Here is a 22,589-nt window from a genome sequence, read left to right on the forward strand (position 1 = left end):
GGGGCGACACCCGGTGGGCGGGGCTTTGGCCTTTTTGAACCAATCGGCGTTCTGTGTAGGGGCCAGTCTAGCAGGCGTTGGCCAATTGCTGCTCGGTGCCTAGCAGAAGACCCCCAGCAGTGAATTGCTGTAGTTTAATGTGTAAAATTTTTATTTAAAACATGCATAAAATGCTCCTTATATAACTATTTTTTTTATATAAGAGGTCACACGACAGTAAAAATCATCCACCTGCTTTATTGCTGGCTGCAAGTCCAGAATGAGGGCTGCAGTTAAAAGTAATTACGACCTCCATTAAAGAGTGTGTGTAGAAGTAGATATCATTTAGTTATAAATCTGCTGGTATTTTAGTATAGTGGCTGTTTTGCATGTGTCATGTAACCTTTTAAATTACTTCAAGAGGTACTTTTGTTGAGTCACAGAGGGCTTTTCCCAGTTAATTGTATACCCACACATACACAGTTTCAATTTGACAAGTCCTTAAAGAAAACGACTAGACATGTTCATTGAATGCAACTTTTGGTTTCACTTTTAACAAGAACAGTGAATATAACTACCACAACAAGCTCATGGCTGGACTTTGCAACTGTGTAGAAAAAGTAGGCAATAATATCAGGAAAAATCTCTGTGGTTCAGCTCTTTTACAACGTGCCTTATATGAGTACATTTATTTGCACTGTGATCCATGGTCACAAAATGCTGACTTTTTGGTCAATTTTATACAGAAAATTCTGGTAATCAAGTGCACACATTGTCAGTTTAAAATGAATGAGGGATTGCTTGAATTGCATAGTCGTTGTACAACTGTGTGATAAATAACATGACACAACAAGTCGTAAGGCAATTTATTTAGGATTGATGTTGCTTGCTCTGCAGTGCAAGCATCCAGACAGCAAAATGACCGTACACACAATGGTGACTAGAGTGTGGATGTGTTGTACCTATTGTCCAGTGTATTAGTCTGGATGATGAACAAAATCAGCATTAGGACTAATAGTATGTCACGCTGAGTCCTCATGGCTGCGTGACTAGATTTGTTGTTCACTTCCGCTTGTCAACAACATACCAGAGGCGAGGAGAGAGAGAGAGAGAAAAAAAAGTCAGTGTGATGATCATGCACATTCCACCTGATCGTTTTCTCCCATGCACATTTCTCGCAACAGCTGTTAACGCTACATATCTCAATTAAGTGAAGAAAAGAGTCTCAGTGTTCGATGTGACAAATTGATCTCCCCTGTGACCAATCAATCGAATTGATTTTGCGAGACTTGGGAGCATCATAACGCCGGAGGCCCGACCCTTTCAATTCATGTCCAGGCTAAGGCACAATTTTTTGCAAAAAAAGAGCTGTTGCACGCAAGGCCATCTTTTATAATTCTAAAACATTTCGTAGTTAAAGCAGTTACACTTTGGATGCTGTAATACACTCCTGATCAAAATGCCATTTGAAAAATTGCAATAACTTACATTTGGCACAGTTGGAGCCTAAGGAGGTTCTAAGTAGAGCTTCGAAATGCAAAAAGAAGAAATGGGAGTGAAACAAAAAAATTGGAGTTAATTGCAAACAAGCATTAAAGTGTAATAGGCTGTTCATCAGCTGATCAAAAGTTTAAGCCCACATCCTGTAAAGGTCAAAATCTTGGCAAAAATGAGGATTCAATGTTATTTTTCTGTCACGTGTTCACACTGTCATGATCTCATGATGGTAAAGGCAAAAAATAAAAAAAAAAGGCTTTCTCTCTTTGAACACGGTCGGGTTGTTGACCCTCACAGACCTCTCACAGCGTGCCATTGCTGCTGAGCTTGGATGCAGTAAGACAGTAAGTCATTTGATACATCTTCAAAGGTCCTGAGGGTTATGGAACAAAAATGTATAGACCCAAAAAATGTCACCAGCCCCGAGCCGGAGGATCTGACTGGCTGTCCGTAAAGACACGGCATGATCCTCGACCCAAATGAAGGTTGTTAATGGTGGCGAGTGTAGTCTAATAACCATCAGACGGCATCTGCGAGTGAAGGGTTTTAAGAATTAAAAATGTCTTCAAAGGCCTCGTCTCCTTCAATGCCACAAAATTGCCAACTTGGAATTTGCAAGTACACCAAACAAGGGACATTGAAAGTCGGAAGAAAGTTTTATTCTCTGATGACAAAAATGTAACCTCAGTTCTGATGGCTTCCAACGTTACTGGCATGGCAAGGAGATCCCACCTGACATTTTTTCCATGCGGCACAGTGGAGGGGGCGCCATCATGATCTGGGGTGCTTTTTCCTTCAATGGAACAATGGAACTTCAGGTTGTGCAGGGGCGTCAAATGGCAACTGGCCATGTGGAGATGTTGCAGGGGGCATCCCACGTGACCGAAATCCCTCGTCTGTGGTAATGACTGGCTTTTTCAACAGGACAACACTGCAGTTCACAATGCCCGCCTGACTTCTCCGGGACTTCTTCCTGAGGAATAACCTGACTCTTTTGGACTATCCTGCGTGTTACCCAGATCTAAATCCAATTGAGAACATTTGGGGATGGATGGCAAGGGAAGTTTACTAAAATGGACATCAGTTCCAGACAGTGGATGCTCTCCGTGAAGACATCTTCACTACCTGGAGCAACATTCCCATGAGCCTCCTGGAAACACTGGCATCAAGCATGCCCAAAGCAATTTTTTAAATGATTAACAAAAATGGAGCGGCGACTCGTCACTGAGTCCTTTTGATCAGATGATGAACAGCCTATTTCACTTTCATGGTTGGTTGCAATCAATTGCTTACTCAAATTTTTTCGGTCTCACTCCCAGTTCTTCTTTTTGCATTTTGAAGCTCTTCTGAGAACTTCCTGAAAATCCAACAGTGCAAAATGTAAATTCTTACAATTTTTCAGCTGGTCTTAAAATTTTGATCAGTCGTGTATCAACCTCAATAGGCCAGCAGAGTGTGAAGCCTGTTGTATATATGTTGTATGAACAAAGAGAGTCTCTCAGTCCTAACTATTGATGATTTATATGGCTAATGTTCTTCCCAGCTCAGTCGGTCATTTAATGGTCTTATAACATCGACTGACCACAAGACATCAGTTGGTTGTATCATTTTAATCCACCATATTTCCATATGATTCGGTGACTTTGAAGGACAATTAAAAAGATGAATTGATCTTAAGTGTTAAGGAAAAACATCACTAAAGAGCTATAACACGGACTATCACATCACCATACATCATAATAGCAAGCTAAAGACGCCATCAAATAAAGCGTTCTCGGGACTGCGAGGACTGTGGTGATGACGTCACAGCTATATTAATCGATGTGTAAGGTAATGCCATGACATCATTGTCATACCATAACTTTTCTTGCTTTATTGTCTTGTCTCAAAAAAGTCCAATAAGTTGAACCGCAAAGTGTTGCACAATTGACTTTAAATCCGTTAAGAAATACTAAGGATACAGCAACTATTTATAATGAAATTTATAATGTAATTATAAATTTCATTGTTGGCGTAACATTAGTGTGAATACTTGACTTGACAGGCTTTAGCATATTTTGTATGTGTGCCACCACTTCATAATAAAACACTATTGCTGCAACTTTTCTGACTTTGCTTTTTGTTCAATTCATAATTAATAACTGGTGAGGTGAGCAATGGCAGTTTTGATTTGATGCACCGTTTCCCAAATTTCTCATTTATTCATTTTCTGTACCTCTTGCCCTCACTAGGAGCCTGGGCCTGAGCCAGAAGCGGGGTACACCCTGGACTGGCCGCCAGCCAGTCGCAGGTCACATACAGACGAACAACAATTCACACCTACAATTTAGAGTATCCTATTAACGAAACAGAGATACAAACCCAGTTCTTCCGGATCTCCTGATTCTGTGGGCGACATGCTAACCACTAGGCCAACGAGCGGGCCCCACTCATTACTCTTCTCAACTAGCAGAGAGTGCTGCTGTGGGCCCTCCCCCCCATCTAAAAGCACTCACTAGCGCGTCCAGGTTGTTTGTGACATAAAAAAAAAAGAAAAAAGTGATTCTTTTGCAATTCTACAAATATTTGTTTTGCTTCACATGATTTTTCTCACCTTTTGCGAATGCATCGTGGTCGGTTATGCAAATTGGATGATTATGTGATTGTGACACCCACCACCACAAATAGACTGCAGTCCAGTGGGAAACACTAGATAGGTTTTGCATGTGGATTTTTTGTGGATTATTTGAAGTCTTTCTGTTCATTTCCATGATGCTAGTGGGCAGTTGTTATTGATTATATGTATTGATTATACAAAACGTCCAGGTTGACCGCTTGTGTCGGTGCGATCATGGCGGACCCAGGCCCACCTCTTCCAACCTTGCTGGGGTTAGGGAAGCAATATGCAGTGATAAAATTACACCCGCCTAATGTCACTTATTACAAAATCAATGAAAGCCAAATAGAAAACTGGGGAAGTCAAAATATTGGAAAATTACTGAAGCCAATAGATGTGGTGTTGCTGTCCTTTACCTCTAGAAATGAACTTAAATGGAATGCATTGATAGAATGTCACAGACTTGTACAGATGGGTCCGTGATGCTGAGACTGCTGTTTATGTGTCCGCCTTGCCCATTTGGCATGTTTCATAAGTGTTGCTGTGAGTCAAGACTAACGAACAATCCACAGCTGCCCCCACAACCTTGACCAAGTGGCGTAACCATGACAACGCAAGGAACCAAATCTTCAGGAAGAATACCTTATTAGTGTTTTGTCCTAAGGGAAGGATTTGGTTTCATTTTTGATTGTCACCCTAGAAGGATGTGTGCATAAATTCTGTCATATTCCAGAACATCAGGGGCTCCTTTATGCTCGACTCTGGTTCTCCCATAGCAGTCACACCGAGGGGACGACCTTTTCTCACACACATATCACGCTGTATCTGTCTAGTTGGCCTTGTAAATGTCATAATAATGTGTCCACTGTGTGCTGTGGAATGCCTGGCACGCAGGCGCTCCCGTCTCCTCCAGCCATCTCCTCCTGTGAATGGGCTTCTTCAGCCCGCCTGAGGTAACATCATGCTTAACTTTCGCAGATGGAACAACATCAAGCCCCCCTTTCTTCTTCTTCCGTGAAAAAACATGCGCGCCGTAGCGGCGATGACGACTGTTGGAGGCCAGTGACGAGGCTCGTCGTCTCCTCCTTTTGCTTGCGTGTGCGTCTGCACATGTGCGTCTGTGTGTTATGTGCATATAAGGGAAGCATTGTCATGGGACTACCACTGAGTGTCGGGGGGGTAAGGCACAGAGAAGCAATCCTTCACACATGGATCACATATTATGCGCACACACACACACACACACACACACACACACATACACATACAAAGCAAGGAGGGCATCAGCTGTGACTGAGTTCATAGAGTTGTACTGATGGTTGGAATTCATAAAGAAGAAAATGGGGGCTGGGTGGATAGCAAAGACCTTAGATGGAAAGACGATGGAAAAGAAGTAAAAGCTGAGCTGGGTGTGGTTGAGGTGTGTAATAAGATGCTATCAAACTCTTGTATGGTGGGCATTCTTCGATTCAAAGGTCAAAAGGAAGTGGTGAACAAACAATGGGAAGTTGAGAACTTTTGAGGGGGCTACCAGGTCCATTTTAACCTACATCAAGTCTTTGTTAAGTTCAGTAAGGTACACAATTTTACCTAAAATCTGTCCCTACTTTAGTATGACACTGATCTTTTATGGAAGGTTGAGCTTGACAGACTGCTGCCCATTGACTGGTTGATACAGGCTTGTCTGTGTTGTCTTCAGTCCTCAGGAGAAACACACCCTGATCAGAGATTACCAATCTGAACCATACCAAAACTCACGACCTAAACTGAACTGTACTACTTGTGGCTATTGATTTGGTGCTGAACTTACACCAAAATCTAAACAATGAAAAGCTCTCAGATATTCACAAGCTTCCTGTACAACAAGTGTGTTCTAATAAATTCAATGTAAGATAATGCGGCTTTCTTCCCAAATTGCCAAAAATATATGCAGGTGGTCCTCAGGTTACTTAGGAATACAGTTCCCAGACTGTGATGGAAGTTGAGTTTCGGTCTAAGTTATACCTAAATGAAATCCTAAACCAGCACAGTGGCCAAGTGGTTAGCATGTTGGCCACATAGTCAGGAGATCCGGACGATCTGGGTCCAAGTCTCCGTTGAGTATCTGTGTGGAGTTTGTATGCTCTCCCCGTGCATGCGTTTTCTCCGCGGACTCCGAGGGTCCATAGGTATGAATGTGACTGAATGGTTGTTTGTCTATATGTGCTCTGCGACTGACTGGCAATCAGTCCAGGGTGTACCCCGCTTCTCGCCCAAATTCAGCTGGGATAGGCTCCTGTGTTACCCCCGTGACCCTGATGAGGATTAAGCGGCATAGAAAATGAATGAATTAAATGAATAAAAGTCACTAACACTATACGCAGAACATATGAAAGACATATACATTACAGAAAATAAAACGATTAAATACAAGAATTAGACAAAACGGTCATAAAAAAACAACAACAAACCCTTACTTTTATGGCTGTGGTTGTCTTGTGTGAAAGTGCAGACAGGCTTATTGGAATGAAGAAGTCTCAGTATACCCTGCTTAGTTATCACTGTCCATTTCATAGGAGCACATCCTTTCAAATGTTGAACAATGCCATCTTGATACATGATGGTCACCGCATTTCAGCAGCTTGGACCAGGCCAATGCTGTTTTTTCCACTGAGCGTCTTACTTCCACTTTCTTTTACACGCTGGCACCTGACTAGTCTGCCTCACTGCCTTGGGAGACACAATGGTGGTTAAACTTGAATAGTTAACTAAAAAGAGCAAAAGAGACATTGTCCTTCCTCTCACTGTAGCGACATGTATTCTTCCAGCGCTCAAGTAACTCTCTCGTTTTCTTTTTGTCCAGTATTAATAATTTATGACAGTGCGTACGTAACCACGAAACATCCTAACTCGGAATGCAGTAAACCGAGGACCACCTGTAGTGTAGTTGAGGCGATATTGAAAACCAACAGGAAAAGTGATTATGCCCTTGAAACAAGGCAATATTAAGGAGATTTTTTGTGGGTTCACCTGCCAGAGTTCACATTTGAACAAGAAAGACAAGAAAATGGTACGGCGTTGAAGGCATAAATACTTATTAAAGCATCCACTTCCCACCAACCACATCAATTTGAGTTAACAGGAGCTTCATTGGACATCTAATTGAGCTCATCAGTCTCCTTAACTTTCTCCATTACTTGTTGACACCTTGTTACACCGTGTTCCACCTCAGGTTATTCTCCAAATTGTCCCCGCCCTTTGACCTGGTCTTCCCCCTTGCTTGCTTTGATCACTGGCTGGAGTTTTGTTTTTTTTTCTGCCAGAGGCTTGTCCTGCAACACTGCCCTGACCAGGAATGCTTTGTGGTTAGAGTAGGAATGCTGGATCCATCTTTACCTGTGCCCTGCTTTTGATCCTGTGGCCGTTGTAATTCATTTTCACGTCAAGTCCTTGCTACACACTCTAGGGTCTTATCTGCCAGAGAGAGTCACCCCTCGTCTTGCCAGGGAGCTGTCAATGAGGCTTTGTGCGTATATTCACGGATGTCTGGATCGCACACTGCGGGTGAACTCAGTCTCCCAAAGGGACCCATTGTTCTACGCCTCATCTTGCTGTGGATGAGCATCACAAGTCGGGGTGGGGGGTGGGGGTGGTGTGGTGAAGAAAGTGTAGTGAGGAGGAAGAGCGGCAGGCTGGAGAGACAAAGTATTATGGGTATTAAATAGAAACTGAGGAGCTCATTGAGGAGGGTACTCTGACTGATCACACTGTCACCCTAAACAAAGCAGGAATGTCATGTTTAGAGGATGAAGTTAATTATTTTTGTGGGGGAAACAGTGCCTGGCCCGGATTATAAGCAGCCATTTTAATCAAAGCCACCCTTTCTGTGGCCAATGTGGACAATAAATACCATATGGCTTCATGTTGGACTTGACAGATGTCCATGCTGGATGCAAGCAAGAAAAATAATCATGACTTTAGCTCTCATCTGCCCCGGTGGCCCATGGGTCAAGGGGTCATGGAGTTGGGGGTAAACAACAATACTATCAGGAAGCAAAGGTGCTATGTTTTCATTTACCAGTCCTGTTCAGTAGAAAGTAACTAGGTCACATTTACATCTTGTCTCCTCTGAGGAAGACACCCAAGCATTTTAATTGCAAATGAGGGAACGATTGCTTTGTTTTGTTCACCTTTTGATTGGAGTTTCAGGGAGGACAGTGAGGTGGACACCTTTTGAAGACAATAACTTGAAACATCTGGGACTTTCCATTAACGACTGCAACTGAAACCGTCCACATCAGTGCACATTCAAGCCAAGGGGAATTGTAGGGCTTTCACTTTCTGTCCACTTCTTCTTTCCCAACATCAATCCAGATAGTGGGAGTTTGTGTGTCATGGTGTGTCATGGTGTGTCATAGTGCGCTTTTGATGAAGGGTTTCCACAATGTTTCAGTGTAAGACCCAAATTAGAAATGTGCAACATGACATGAAAGTGGTATGTGCCAAGAAATGTGTGTCTGTCTGATGATCGATAAAATAGCTTACGGTGTTTTAGGCTGACAGTTGGTGTCAAAATACAAATGGATCTGATTTCCACGTCAAAATGTCAAAATGGTAATGTTGAAAATTTCTGAAAAAATTGCTGCAGCTGGCATGAGACACACTAACAAACAAAGGACAGTGGACAATGGAGCACTATTTGCTTTGGAAAGAGACTTTTCTTCCTTGAGGAGAGTGACCACTGCAGCAAACTGGAGACTGTGGAGTATCATACTGGGAGTCGAGAGTGGAGACACAATGTACTTATTTTACCACCATAGCGTGTGTGCTTTTTGTGTCAGTGAATAAAATTGTAATAAATTAAATGCAAAAATCCTTACATTTATTGATGCAATACATCGTTTAACAATTTTGGCCAGTATCTCAGAAATGGGTGTAGCTTTGCTAGCTCTTCTAATGGGATGTCAGCCTCTGCTCATATTACTATAAAATCCTCAACAAACTGTAATGCTGGTGCTTGTGGTTAAGGAAGAGTCACCATGCAATTCCAATCGCTTTCATTAACAAGCGGTAAACAACACCGTGTAAACACACTCCTACAACCTCAGTCGCACACACACAGCTGCATAAGCATGCGAGTTTCAAAGTTCTTTTGCAGACTTATCTGGTGTTTAGTTCAGGAGCGGGTGGTTCAGTGTTCGTGAGAAGATGTCGCCATGAAGGAGCGGTGCGGTGAGGAAATATTTCCGCACACAAACGTTCCTTCTTCTCCTGATGACAGCGTTTCATTCTTATTATGTCAATTTTCCCCAAGATTTTGCGCTTAAAAAGTAGATTCCGTTTTTATTGGCCAATTCCGTTAATGCGGAAATTCTAAGCCCACAGCACAGCAATAAGCAAAGCTAATGTTGCCATGTTTGTTTGGTTTTGTCGTAAATGTCTATCAGTGGTTTTATGTGGTTTTACTCAGGTCTAGAAATAGTGCCTGCTTTTGTCCATGGAAATGCATCACTCGCAAGAACAGCTTCCCGAGCCAAATAATCTTTATTTAAATGATTGTTGTTTACCATTTTCTTGATATATTAATATTAATTCAGGGGTCGTCAACTTTCATGACGATTCAAAGGATGAAAGGAGAGGTGAGCTACTTTGTTTATATCATTGGCAATATTTAACTGTACTTTATTTACAAAGCACATCTCCACTCGTCATTAAAAAAGAGGCACAATGTATCAGTTGAACAGATATAAAAACCGGCCTGTTGGAGACCCTTGACTGAATGTATTTAGCCTTTATTTAACCAAGAATGACTGCCCAGGTTTATGGCACATTTACAGGAAGCATAGTAAAATGTTAATGTGAATGACCATCTATGACTCATTGCTGTCGATAGCTATATTCTGCATATTCGATGTACAGTATATACACACACACACACACATGGCAGGCACACACAGCACTGGAAATGGTGTCAGCCCAGTATAAATCCCTTTTGACATATGAGCATGCCTCTGACCTTATTGCCATGACAACAGTTTCTACTGGATAATAACATTGTGGCAATGCTGACATGGTATGACACAACAAGGCAGACGTCCATGGTGCGATATGGCGCTCAGAGCTTTTTATTTTTCTCTCCCCAATTTTCAGTTTCTATCTTGTGCTTCATGTGTTCTTTCTTCTTCTGGATGTGACCTGATTTTTCATCAACGTGTGTGTGTGTGTGTGTGTGTGTGTGTGTGTGTTGAGTAATGTGTTTTAGAGAATTTAGGCAGATGGAAACGTCTTGTAGCTAGAGAGGAAAGGCATTTTTGCGTTTGCTTTCAAAACAAGGTTGATATGAAGGTAGGTCAGGGCTCATCTCTGAGCATGTGTGCACTCTCTTCCTCTGTGTGTGTGTGTGTGTGTGTGTGTGTGTGTCAAATCTGTGTACACCCACGCAGGAGTCTTAAAATAAATGCTTCTCCTTTCATACATGTGAGCACATTCAGCAGAACTGAACAACGCATCCACCCCCTCCCCTTCTTCTTATTCCTCCTCCTCCTCCTCATCCTCTTCTCCCCTCCACTTTTAAGAATGTCAAAGGACAGCAGTGGATGGGCCATGAGGAGAAATAGAAACCATTTTATTACTTCAACAGATAATGAAAGTCTTGGAGGTGCATTCAGATTTGAGGGAAGTGGAAATACAAAAGGGAATTGAAAGAAACAGTTTTTTAGGGTTTATGTTACTGTAGCTTGGGGTTGCCATCATTGATGCCTCTTCTGTCGTCTGTCAACATTAACTCTATTGTAATTATTTTAAATTCGACAGTTTAAAGGACATATTGTCGCTATCCTTCCTATTTATAGACAGTCACGCGTAAGGTAATCAATAGATTTGATGTGATCGCCAGAGGACTTTGCATGCGATTTGTTTTTGGCCAAATGTGACGCCATCTTGGGTGACAGCGGGCTTGCTGGAACACAAACTCCAATCAGGAGCGAGGCCCCCAGAACACAGCAACGAGCTCAACTGCATCCAAGACCAAACTGGTAAAATGATTGCAAGAAGGTATTTACAATATGAATAACTTGAATGAAAATGTGTACATATGAAAGAAACCATTATACTGTACAGTCCTTTCATTCATTCATACAGACAGTGATCCCTTGTTTATCACAGTTAAATGGTTGCAGATCCAACTGTGATAAGGCAATTTCTGCCAAGTAGGATTCCTTTTTTATACATGGAATGTTTTTGTAGGTAGAGCAACCTGTTTACGACCTTCTAAATACGGGTTTTAACATTATTAGAACCCTCTAGACATGAAATAGCACTCCTATAGTCACTTTTACACACATATTGCCTGATACAGTAGACATAATAAGAGATAATATGCAATTTAAGACATAAATGAGAGTCATGCTCATGTGTGTTGCTGTGAATATGTCCCGGTGCTAAGGGAGCAGAGTGGGTGGCACACAGGAAGTGACATTGGGAGTTCAGAGTTGAGTTTTAGCGTGGCATGGGTTACGGCCACAACAAAAGCCCATGTTCAGGATCATTATGCCTGTTGTGAGATAATTCAAACCTGCAATAAAATCTTGTTGTTCCACTCTGGTGCTTGTGTGTCTCACCGAACAGTACAGTTACGTTACTGATACCTAGTGACCAGTGTAGAATACTGCATCATCACAACGTCTTTGAATGTGTGTTTTAAATGCCTTCAATTTGTATTTTAGCTCAGTCAGATATTTTTATGATTAAAAATGCTTAAGTGTGCACATGTTTTGACTAATAGGCCGTATTCAACCACAAAACAGCATGATTTATAAATTATTGTATTTTTGAAAAACCACGATAGGGTGAAGCTGTGAAATTCGAAGCGCATAGTGGCGAGGGATTCCTGTACAGCCATCCTCAAAGTTTTATACATCAACGCTTTATGGGCAATTAGTTGCCTTTTCGTTGTTTTGTTGAAATTTTACAGGCATCTGCTGGTCAGTCCCCAAAATGTGTGCACTAAATTTTGCTGTGATTCAGCTGGACACCCTAAAGTTACAGCGGGTCTTTTGTAGAGCTGTGTGAGAAATTTCAAGTCAGTCCTTTGTACTCGGGGTTGTACAACATACATAATATTTGATGAGATGTAGTTGTCAGAAAAAATAATAGCACATGAAACGTAGTGCTGTTGCATGTTTTGCCAAATGTTCATCCTTTCGTGTGCAGCGGTTCAGGAGAAGAAGAGTTTGCTTACATCACGCCCTACAAAAGTAAAATACGTATGTCTTGTTGAGTTTCGAGGGTGACACCTGAGCTACAAGTGTGTTAGCCAAGCCTGCTCAGCGCTTTTAGGACATAAAAACACAGTCTATGAATGCAAATTGTATATTATCAACTTTAAGAGACTTGCCATGCTTATTAGGAGATGCTTTGGAATTAGACTCTGTTCAGCAAAGCGGTTTAGTTTAATTACTCCAGCTCTCCTGTATATGTTCATCCTTTCAGAAATACCAATGCACCTGCACGATTCCTTTGAGTAAATTCCTCAGAGAGAAACCCTTCTGCTAAGGTGGCATGAATGCGACCTGACGAGCTCATTGCAACATATCGCATCTGTGTGTCTGGGGCCCATTCAGCGCTCGTGAGTAACACACTGCATGGTGCACACTTGACAAAACATAGTGAGAGCTGGCGCGCTAGTGTGAGCGGCAAAGCCAACGAGGCTGGAGCATGAGGAATAGATGGACGGGCGTGAGTCAGAGGGGAGAAAACAGGGAGAAGTGCTGATGAATGGGTTGATGGCACACTGACCCACTAATGTTTGCAGCTGCATCGCCAGTGGCTCCGCGTGGCCTCGTGAAACAGACACAGACTGATACACACAGATTAATAAGGCTTTTTAACTGGACTTAGAACTCCCTTACGCGCCAAACAAGGGAAAGGGCTTTTTATATCCTCTTATTGTGGGGACTTGGTTACTCATTCATCAGCTGATTTAAGCCCGGAAACCACACACACTTCCGCTAATGCCACAAAGTAGTGCTTTTACAGGTCAGAAAAGAGAAGAAGCCAAATAGGGAACTTAAAAGAAATTTCACAGTCACATTTTACCCACCAAAAGTTCCTATAAATCAGAGTAGTGCAGTTTGGGCTGACCTTTTGGCCTGATTGGCTAAGGGATGCTGTACTGAAGCTAATATGGTCAAAGATCGTCTCAAGGTCATCAACCTGTTATAACCCCTGCATCTTCAAGATTCAGGAGTTTTATTGTCATATGCACAGTAAAACAGGTTTTTCTGCTATGCAATGAAATTCTTGTTCTGTTCATTCTCCCAAAAAAAGAAAGAAAAACACAAGAAAATGAATAAGAACATCAGAAACATAAATACCAATAAATTAAGCAACAACAACAGAAGAGACATTAATACCAATTAATAAGTATATAGTGTTATGAATGTGTGCGTGTATTGCGTGCGTGTGTGAGTGCTTCGTTGAGAAGCCTGATGGCCTGTGGGTAAAAGCTGTTCGCCAGTCTTGTGGTCCTGGACTTCAAACTTCGGTATCTTATGTCTATTATACTGTAAAAAACAAAAACGTACAGCAAACAAATTGGCTATTTTGTTTATATGAAAGCACTTTACTTGAGTAAGACATAAGACAAACAGACCATACCATTTTTGGTTCTAGGGAAAAGGTAACACTTCTATGGTGACTCAAACTGCGAAAATTCTTCTAGTTTGTGTTTCTGTCTGTCTGTCCGTCTGTCCGTCCGTTGATAGATATCTCTCGCTATCTCTATCAGATATCCATATATATATGTGCATATATATACATATATATATATATATGCAGGGTGTCCCAAAAATGTATACAGGTCTTTTATTATAATTTGTACAATTTCCAAAGTCTAATAGAATTTACAAACCATTTGATTGTTTTGTCACTGCCTATTCTCAAACTGACATCCGTTATGGTCCAGACACTACTGACAACACGAAGCGACAACGGAATTGCACACATCACGCAACAATTTCCTTGGTATTTGCATGCATTCACGTTCCGTGGCTGCTCTCAATTCAGTGACTGTTGCAGCCCTCATAGTGCAGACTTTGTCTTTTAGGTATCCACATAAAAACAAAACAAAACAAACAAAAAAAACATTTAGTGGTGTGAGATCTGGTGAACGCGGAGAGTATTCAACGAAGCCCCTCCTTCCAATCCACCTGTTTGGCAAGATGTCATCAAGGAAGGACGTAACGTCGTGATGGTAGTGCGGGCGTGCCCCGTCTTCCTGAAAACCAAAGTCCTCATCTTCAAAGTCTTCTCCAATACTTGGCATGACAGACTGTTGCAGCAGGTTTATGCATTTTTTGGGACACCCTGTATAAAATTAGCAAATGTAGCAATTAGTGCATCGCCACACACGCGAGCGCTCATCCTGACGCGTTCACAGCTTCATGGACAGTCGGACAACACACACAGACCTCTTAACATCGCACATAGCTTCCGGCTCGTGAGATTATCATTATTGTTTCATTTATATGAGGCTGTAATAAACTCTGTGTGGGTGTGGTTGCGTGCGCGTGTGTGTGTGTGTGTGTGTGTGTGTGTGTGTGTGTGTGTGTGTGTGTGTGTGTGTGGCACGAGTAAGAAGGTCGGCTGTAGTGCAGAGCGTAGTGTAGAGACACCTAAGCTCACTCTTTTGGCCACATTTGCTGACAACAACAAGCTGTTAACATTAAAGCAGAGACATGGCTCATGGATTGGAAATCTTTGCAGGTGGTATTGGCAATTTCCGATACGTGAATTACGCTGGCATCGGAACCTTACCCCGACTGTCTGTAAATGAGTTATCAGTCGTGGTTTATGGCGTTATAGGTATGGACACATTAACTCCTCTATCCACATTTTACATAACTTTATTTAGTGGCTACCTCGGTTCATAGGCAATATCGTCATTAAAGAGCAACTGACTGCTGGGCGTGTATGATCATGAATCATACTTGTCAACCACACGGAGTTCCGTCATTTAATCAAAGGTTTTAAATGACCACAACTATAATATTCCACGTTGTCAGCCAAAGAACAATGGGAAAGTTGATAATTCATTGATGTAAGGCAGGGGTGTCCAAAGTGCGGCCCCTGGAGCCATTTTTGGCCCATAACTTGCTTTTGATTTGCTCTTTTATTGGCATATTCTACAAATGTATTCCTAAATGAATAAAATATACATTATAAGTAGGGATGCTCCAATTGATAGGCCAACGATCAATATCGGCCGATTTCCGTAAAAAAAGACTTTATTGGCATATGCCGATAAATGCCATTCAAAGCTGATCAGAAAAATAAATCGGTGTGTGGCGGCAAACGCCACTTGTGCTGTGTCACGTAGGGTTGCCAACACCCGTATTGAGCCGACAACGGACGCACTTTGTCCCGTATTGCAGAATCAAAACTAGTCTGTAAAACCTCATGGATTCAGTTCGGCAGCTTCACACAGGCTACGCCAATCAATACCAGCGTGCTTCTAAAAGGTATTGCCTTTCAACTTATCTTGCATCTTTGTTTGCACGCTTTGCTAGCTCGCTAGCTACAGTTATCCGCCCAACTTCTCGTCTTTGGACTTCAAATGTGACTTTTTAGCACAGTGACATTTTGTTTTTAGAACAAACAAGCAATGTGGTTACTTCGGAGCTCGTTTTTGTCCCACTGGAAAGTTACAAGTGGATATCATGTTCATGGGGTACCTGTATGTAAAAAATCTACAGTTAATCCATATGATCGCTATCGGTATTGGCCAATCACGCTCATGGGTGATCGGTATCGGCAACATAAAACCCCTATTCGGGGCATCCTTATTTATAAGATATTACAATGCAACACAAAGCTAAAATGTCAATGTTTTCTTTGAATAGCTTAGCATAAATCGAGCTACATTGGATTGGTTTTTGGATTGGTTTTAGCATCAAGGACATCAAGGATTGGTGTGGTCATCCTTGATGTCACGTCTCATAAGGTACAATGCATCAATGCATTACATTACATGGAGAATGTACATCCATTAGTATGAAAGGCTGGAAAGAGTGCATCATCTTATTTTGTATTCAGGAGTCAACGGCTCCTACTAGAGTATATGCAAAAGCCAAGCATCCAACTGTATCATCCTCAGCCTAACCCAAATTGGAGTCGCACAGGCCGCAGGCAGGTGATTTTCCAGGAATGTGGTGAATTTGCATCGTTCCATTTGTGGAGAATTTGTATATAGCGTGCATTCTGCATGGCGGAGCATCGTGCTGAGGTGACACGGAAGGGCCAGTAAGCAAATGGACGTTACTGTTGTTGAAAACCGCGGCCTGGAAAGCTACTGTAGCAGGGCTAGAGTTGGCATCATCAGCAACAGCAACGTTGGTTGTGCCCTCCCAGCACACCCTCTGGGCTGGCACATGGAGCGGAGGGGGGGAGGAGAGGGGGAGGCCGTGTACCCAAGGATGAGCCTGAAAAGAGAGTGTGATGTGGGGATGCCAAGATGGCTGCACAGCTCAGCTTGCCTTGGAGCACTGCTTTAAAAACGCACCACGGATCAAAACTACATCTATATGCACCTCATGGAATTACGCCACCGATGAAAATCTGCAGCTTGCAAAGACAGACATTGGCAAAATCCCAAAATGATTCAGTAGTGGATGTTTATTGTTTAATTTTAATATTTTTCCTCATTACATTTTAGGAGACGGTGGGGGGAATGCGCTACAGAGGATGGTTATATAAATTACTGTAAAAGAATTGATAGGCAGACAGACAGCGAGATGTGTTGGGAGTCAGCAAAGGCAGCGAAAAGCAAGAAGGAGGGGTGTCGTGTGCACGCACGTGTGTGTGTGTGTGTGTGTGTGTTGACCTAATTCCGTGCAAATGGCTGCTCGACACAAATGTTGGAGCTCCACTGTACAGTACATTGTAATGCTGGGGACTGGGGCTGGGCCAGGCGTTGTTTTATGGTCTATTCACATGTAATCTATATGCATATGCTACCCAGTGATAGTGCCATTTTCTTTTGTCCCGTTGCTTAAAATGCATGGGCCCAGTCCACAGGGGCAGAGGTAGCCAAACACTATTCCTGCATGTAGTCAGATAATTGGAGCTCCCAGTTAGTTTCATTTCAGCTTAATAAAAGCCTTATAAACATCTGGGTAAGAATTTGTTTTTTTTCGTATTTGTTTATCAGATGGTGTTTTTTTTTTTTTTTTTATACAAGTAAGCGTACAGGCTCAACCTCAACATTAAAGGAAAACTGCACTTATTTTGGAATGTTGCCCATCATCCACAATCCTTATGTGAGACAAAAACACACGTCATTCCCTTTCTGTGCATTTTAAAGATACAAAAACAGCTAAAAATGATACCATGTAATACTATTTTGCTGTATTTTGGTCATTTTAAGCATCACCGGAACTTCCTTCCTGAGCCCATTGATTGCACCTAGCTACATAGAAACAAACGCTACACCTAACATGAACTCTTCCAAACTCAAAAATAAAAACACAGCAGCTGTGACGGCAGCTTCAATATGTAGCGTTCCCTTTCGGTAGTGGCCTGAGGCATTGTGAGTGTGGCGCTAACGCGCTGTAAGCACATAAGTGGTGAAGGTAGTCGCTAGCCGGCGAGTCGCTAGCCAGTGTGGTGTGGCGCGGTGTCAGTACACCAGTAACGTAGTTCTTCGGTGTAACAATGTTAATAACACTAATGATAGCAATGTTGCTGTAGCTTGGTTAATAAGCAGGTCACATTACGTAAATGGAACGTTTTTGGCGTTTTTTGTGTGTTTTTTTTTTCAGAAGGCTTTATAGGCGGAATGGGTGCGTCCCATTACGTGCATTCCTAGCTGCCTCTTTTTATTTTTTTTTATATTTTTAGAACGCACAGAAAAGAGAAAGACGTGTGTTCATGTCTCACATAAGGTTTGTGGATGATGGGCAAAATTCCCAAAAAAGTGCAGTTTTCCTTTAAGTCCACAGCAGTGCAAGAGCCGTCGCAGCAATAAACACTGCTTGAACACTAAGTGGAGCAGAACAGTCCTAATTTGGATCAGCAATAAATTGTATACCTTTACAGATAACCGCTTCCTGCCCAGGCCGGAATTTAGTCATTAAGAATCATGCATTGTTAAGTTAAAAATTAAGGAAAATGTCCAAAACCGGGCTCAGTCCAATGCCTTGCACCAGTTTTTTTTTGTAGTTTTAGTGAGATCTTGCAGTGAATAAACAGTCTGGCATTAGATGTCATTGCAGGTGTACCTAATGCTATGTTCTATAAATGAGATTTCTATTGAACTTGACAAAAGTGGAGTGTTATGGTCCCCGTATTGAGCATATGAAGCTCCTGGCATGAACCGTGCACGTTGCAATATTCTAATTGCATTTTTCCTGAGCATCTATAAAGGTGTTTTATTGCTATTGTTAAAAGCAGACGCTGGAGCAGTGATTATCCGAATGCTGCTGATGCAGAGTAGCCTCCAAACCTGATGAATCGTAATTGCAGTGTTCGAATTTGACATATTTAATGACGCAGAATATCAGCGGTGAACATCTGCTCGGCTGAAGATGTTTGTGTAGGTGTGAAGAGTGGCGGCATCACAGTGCCAGGAAAGTGGTCCTGTTGCAAATCTGGGCCAGAGATAAAAATGAAACAGTTGTAGAATGCTAGTAAGCTGAAACAGTAGCCTTTCCAGGGCGCACCAAGGCCTCTTTATTAAACGCACTCAGACGTTAGGGTTTTTACTATCATAAAAAGTCCTCCAGCAGACATTAGCTATATTCCAATTTATATTTGGTAACATTTTTTTCCGAAAGAAAGTAATAGATATAGATTATCCATTTCAGGGTCAAGCTGTCGTCATTGTAAAACCTCTATTGGCCATACAGCCACGTTTTAAGCTCTATTTTAATATGCCTGACTCTCATACAAGTGTAAAAATAAGTGAAGCGCTCCTGACATTAAGACATATCAACAATTAAGAGTGTAAAACGTAATGCAGAGCTGATTTGCTGAGCATGTGTGGCTCACACATATCATTTTTTTGTATGTTTCATGCATGTGTAAAAATGGAAAAACACTTGACAAGCGAGGATGCATGTGATTGTGAATTTGCTTTACTTCACGCACAACATGCTTTGTATATTCCTCTGTTTCGCGAAAAGCAAAACACTTATGAGCCATGTGATGCTCACTGAAGTGAGCTCTGGTTCAGGTCCATTATTTGGAAAAAGTGTTGCCAAAGCTGCCTTAGAAGCCGTCTTTTGGCAGCAAAGCTACATTAAAGATGTTCATTTCCATATGCTACTCACTCTCCAGATGATAAAAAAAACATTGCCAGAATGTCCTTCCTTCTATATTCATATGAGCGCTTATGCTTTCCAAAAAGCTATCATCTCTTTCTGAAGCAAAGAAATGTCCTTTATCTGCTGCCTGTGATCAACAGATGGCTGATTACCATTTCCAAAGCTTCGGTCAAACTCAGGAATGATTGGGGAATGATCGGAATTCAGCGCGCGGCTTTATCTGGCCACGCAATCATCCCTTTCCTTCCCTTGCTCTTCATCAGCGGGTAGATTTTTATTCCGGCTCAGCGTGCGCACGTGGAAGCGCATACGCAAGAGCAGATTGCCTCTCCCTTTTCGCACCGCCACCGCCTCATTTCAAACACAAACACACTCTTTCCAGAGCTAGCTCATCCCCCTTCTATATCACTTCCCAATCAGCTAAAAATTCCCCTGGCAGCAGTGGATAATGAGTCATCATTCACTATAGCAAGAGGCCGCATACACACCCGTGCACTCTCACACAAACAGCTCCTGTCCCGTAATGTCATTATAGCACCCACCGGTTCAAATTATACTCAATCAATAGGTCTTGTTTATCTGTTGGGGGCCCATGTGGCTACGTGCACGCGCTTGGTGTTATCTCTGGTGCCTCCCTGTTTCTCCACCTAATGTACGGCCAGCAGTGGGCTCCTGTCTCATTTCGGGCCTCCTCGCCCCGAGGGGGGAGTAGAGGCAACAACATCAAGGCAGATATTGCCAATAGTGCTGATCAACTCACTGACTCCCATACGGTCTCAATGAAAAGCCCGTTGGGATGCAGCTCAGCGTCTCTCAACAATGAGGAGAATGTTAATGAGTCACTTTTTTTTTTTTGGACAGCAAGGTAAACGGCAAAGCGGTGTGGATGCCTGTTAGCATTTGTTCTGCCACATTATCACACAGCTGCTGCACAAAGCAGACAGTGATAAACATTCCTGGAATCACAGGACTGCTTTTTCTGCAGGAAACTCGAAGCCTGCAGGGAGAGGAATCGCTTTAAGTAAACATAAGTAATAGTAAACAACATATTTTTCTTGGACCAGCCATAAAAAAATCTACTTTTGACCCCCATACATCAATAATAATCAGTGTTACAGTGTGATTTCTACGGTGGCAGCAATGTCCCAACCCCCCAAGCACAAGAAATGATCCAAAACCAACACCATAAAACACATGCAACTGGACAATGCTGAAAATGAAAAATGTTTCCGTCGCTTAAACCCCGCAAGGTCAAAAACAAATGCAAAAGAAAACTGGTGCAAATGCCAAAAACTCACACAAACCCCCAAAACAACAGCATGAGAGAAATGCTGTAAGTTCACAGAACAAAATGGAAGGCATGCCGGACTTTGAGGGATGAGCTGCATCAGACATCAAGTGTAGACAGTATCGGCATATCGGATATAAGAAAGCCAATATCGAACATCTCTATGAAATTGTTTTACATATTATTACAAAAAATGTCAAATATACACTGACTGGCCCCTTTATTAGCCACATTGTGAGATCCAATATATGAAATGATGCATTCACAAACAAAATGCATTTCTCCAGCAGCTATATAAGCTGTCCCTCAAACTACAACCACAAAAATAAACACATTGTTAAATGAATGTCAGTCAAAAATGAGCATTATTGTTCAAGAGACTAGTTACCAAGGCAACACAACATCAGTACATTTAATGCGCAATGTTTATTTTAGTTACCTCTTTGCTTCACATTAACACATCAGATCACCCTTTTGGACGTTAATGTCAAATGTTCCTGGAAACACTGCACAAATACATTCTGGGAGGGGGTTGGTCAACCCCTGCATGGATTCTTTAAGCAGACAAGCAATTAGGACAGTGAATACAATCCAGGCAGCCAATTAGAACACTCGGTTTAAGCTCTTCTCTATGTAAATGAGGCACAGGAACCTGCAGAAATGCACTTGAGTGCTAGCAGGAGATAACAACAAAGAAAAAAAAAAAAGAGCAGGCATCCCAAATGTGAGAGTGGGAAGAACGCTGAGGCAAAGTGCATGTGGGAGTTGGGGGGGTCGGAAACGAGCGAGCGAGACTGTGACGAAAGCGAAAGCAGCTCGCCGCATGAATGTTTCACGAGACTGGCTTCACATCAGTTTTTTCATATAGGGCGGGGAGATGGGGGGCGGGGGGTAAAGGAAGGTGTGTTTGCAGGTGTGCGCTCTTGTTTGTTCTACACACTACGCATGCGTGTGTGTTGTGGGAGGATAAGATCAGATGCAGGTGAATCTTGTGTGGGATCACACCAACACACTTCACTGCTATTATTAACATTGTTATGGTTTTGTTAGCGGTGTTCGCTCATAAACTGTCACGTCATTAGATCACGCTTCCTGCCACTCATCACATGTGCTCAGTAATCTCGACATGTCACACTGGCTTAGCGGCGTGTGTATGTGGTAATGGGATTGAGCTCATCATGGTAAAGCCAGTCACATCAGCAGTATTTCACTGTCATTATGGGTTGGTCTAATACAATTCAAGCTTCAAATGATCTGCAACCGCAGGCTCTGCTAACCTGGTTTGCCTTCCAGTGTTTTAATTATAGCTTGTAATTATTAACTCCAGTGTAAAAAAAAAAGAGAAAAGATGAGTTCTGCTGTACTGTAACTGAGCGCCTGCAGCGAAACTGGAACATTCCCCTTCGCTAAATTTGGGGGAACAGATTTAATTATCTTTTCTTTTTAGAATATAGATCATTATGCAGCTCTATTTATTATTTATAATTAAAAACTGCATTGGGTACATGTAATACACGATCCCTTACGCCCCTCTCCCCTCTCAGTACATGCGTGCAAACTACAACCACAATGGTAAACATATTTTTGTATTAATTTTGCTAATGCAAGCATGCCCACATCTGTTTCATTTTAAAAGTCCAGCTATGGGTGGTGTTGGGGGAAAAAAAGTTGTTGACCTGTCTGATAAATAAGCAGGGATTCATCCTGGCTTAACGTGGTTTAGCCTGGGTTAATGTCCAAGTGATGCTGTGAAGTGCTGTAAAGCCATTTCATGTATAAAAGTGAAAGACCATTTACCATTTTCTCAGACGGGCAATAACATTTTCTCACATTTCTCTCTTGCTTAAATGCTCTCAAAAAAAGTTCAAACCTTTGTTTGAATTTTAACGATCAACCTTATTGATCAGCACAAGAAATGATTAAGTCACTC

At 42.1% G+C, this 22,589-nt stretch overlaps 1 protein-coding gene across 2 annotated transcripts in view; it reads left to right on the forward strand.

Annotated features, from left to right (window-relative positions):
* The window catches only part of fndc5b (fibronectin type III domain containing 5b), a 72,745-nt gene that overhangs the window by 3,763 nt on the left and 46,393 nt on the right, over positions 1–22,589 (forward strand). The gene's annotated exons all lie outside the window — the stretch shown is intronic.

The sequence above is a fragment of the Dunckerocampus dactyliophorus genome, chromosome 20, assembly GCF_027744805.1.
Source record: "Dunckerocampus dactyliophorus isolate RoL2022-P2 chromosome 20, RoL_Ddac_1.1, whole genome shotgun sequence".
Lineage (NCBI taxonomy): Eukaryota > Metazoa > Chordata > Actinopteri > Syngnathiformes > Syngnathidae > Dunckerocampus > Dunckerocampus dactyliophorus.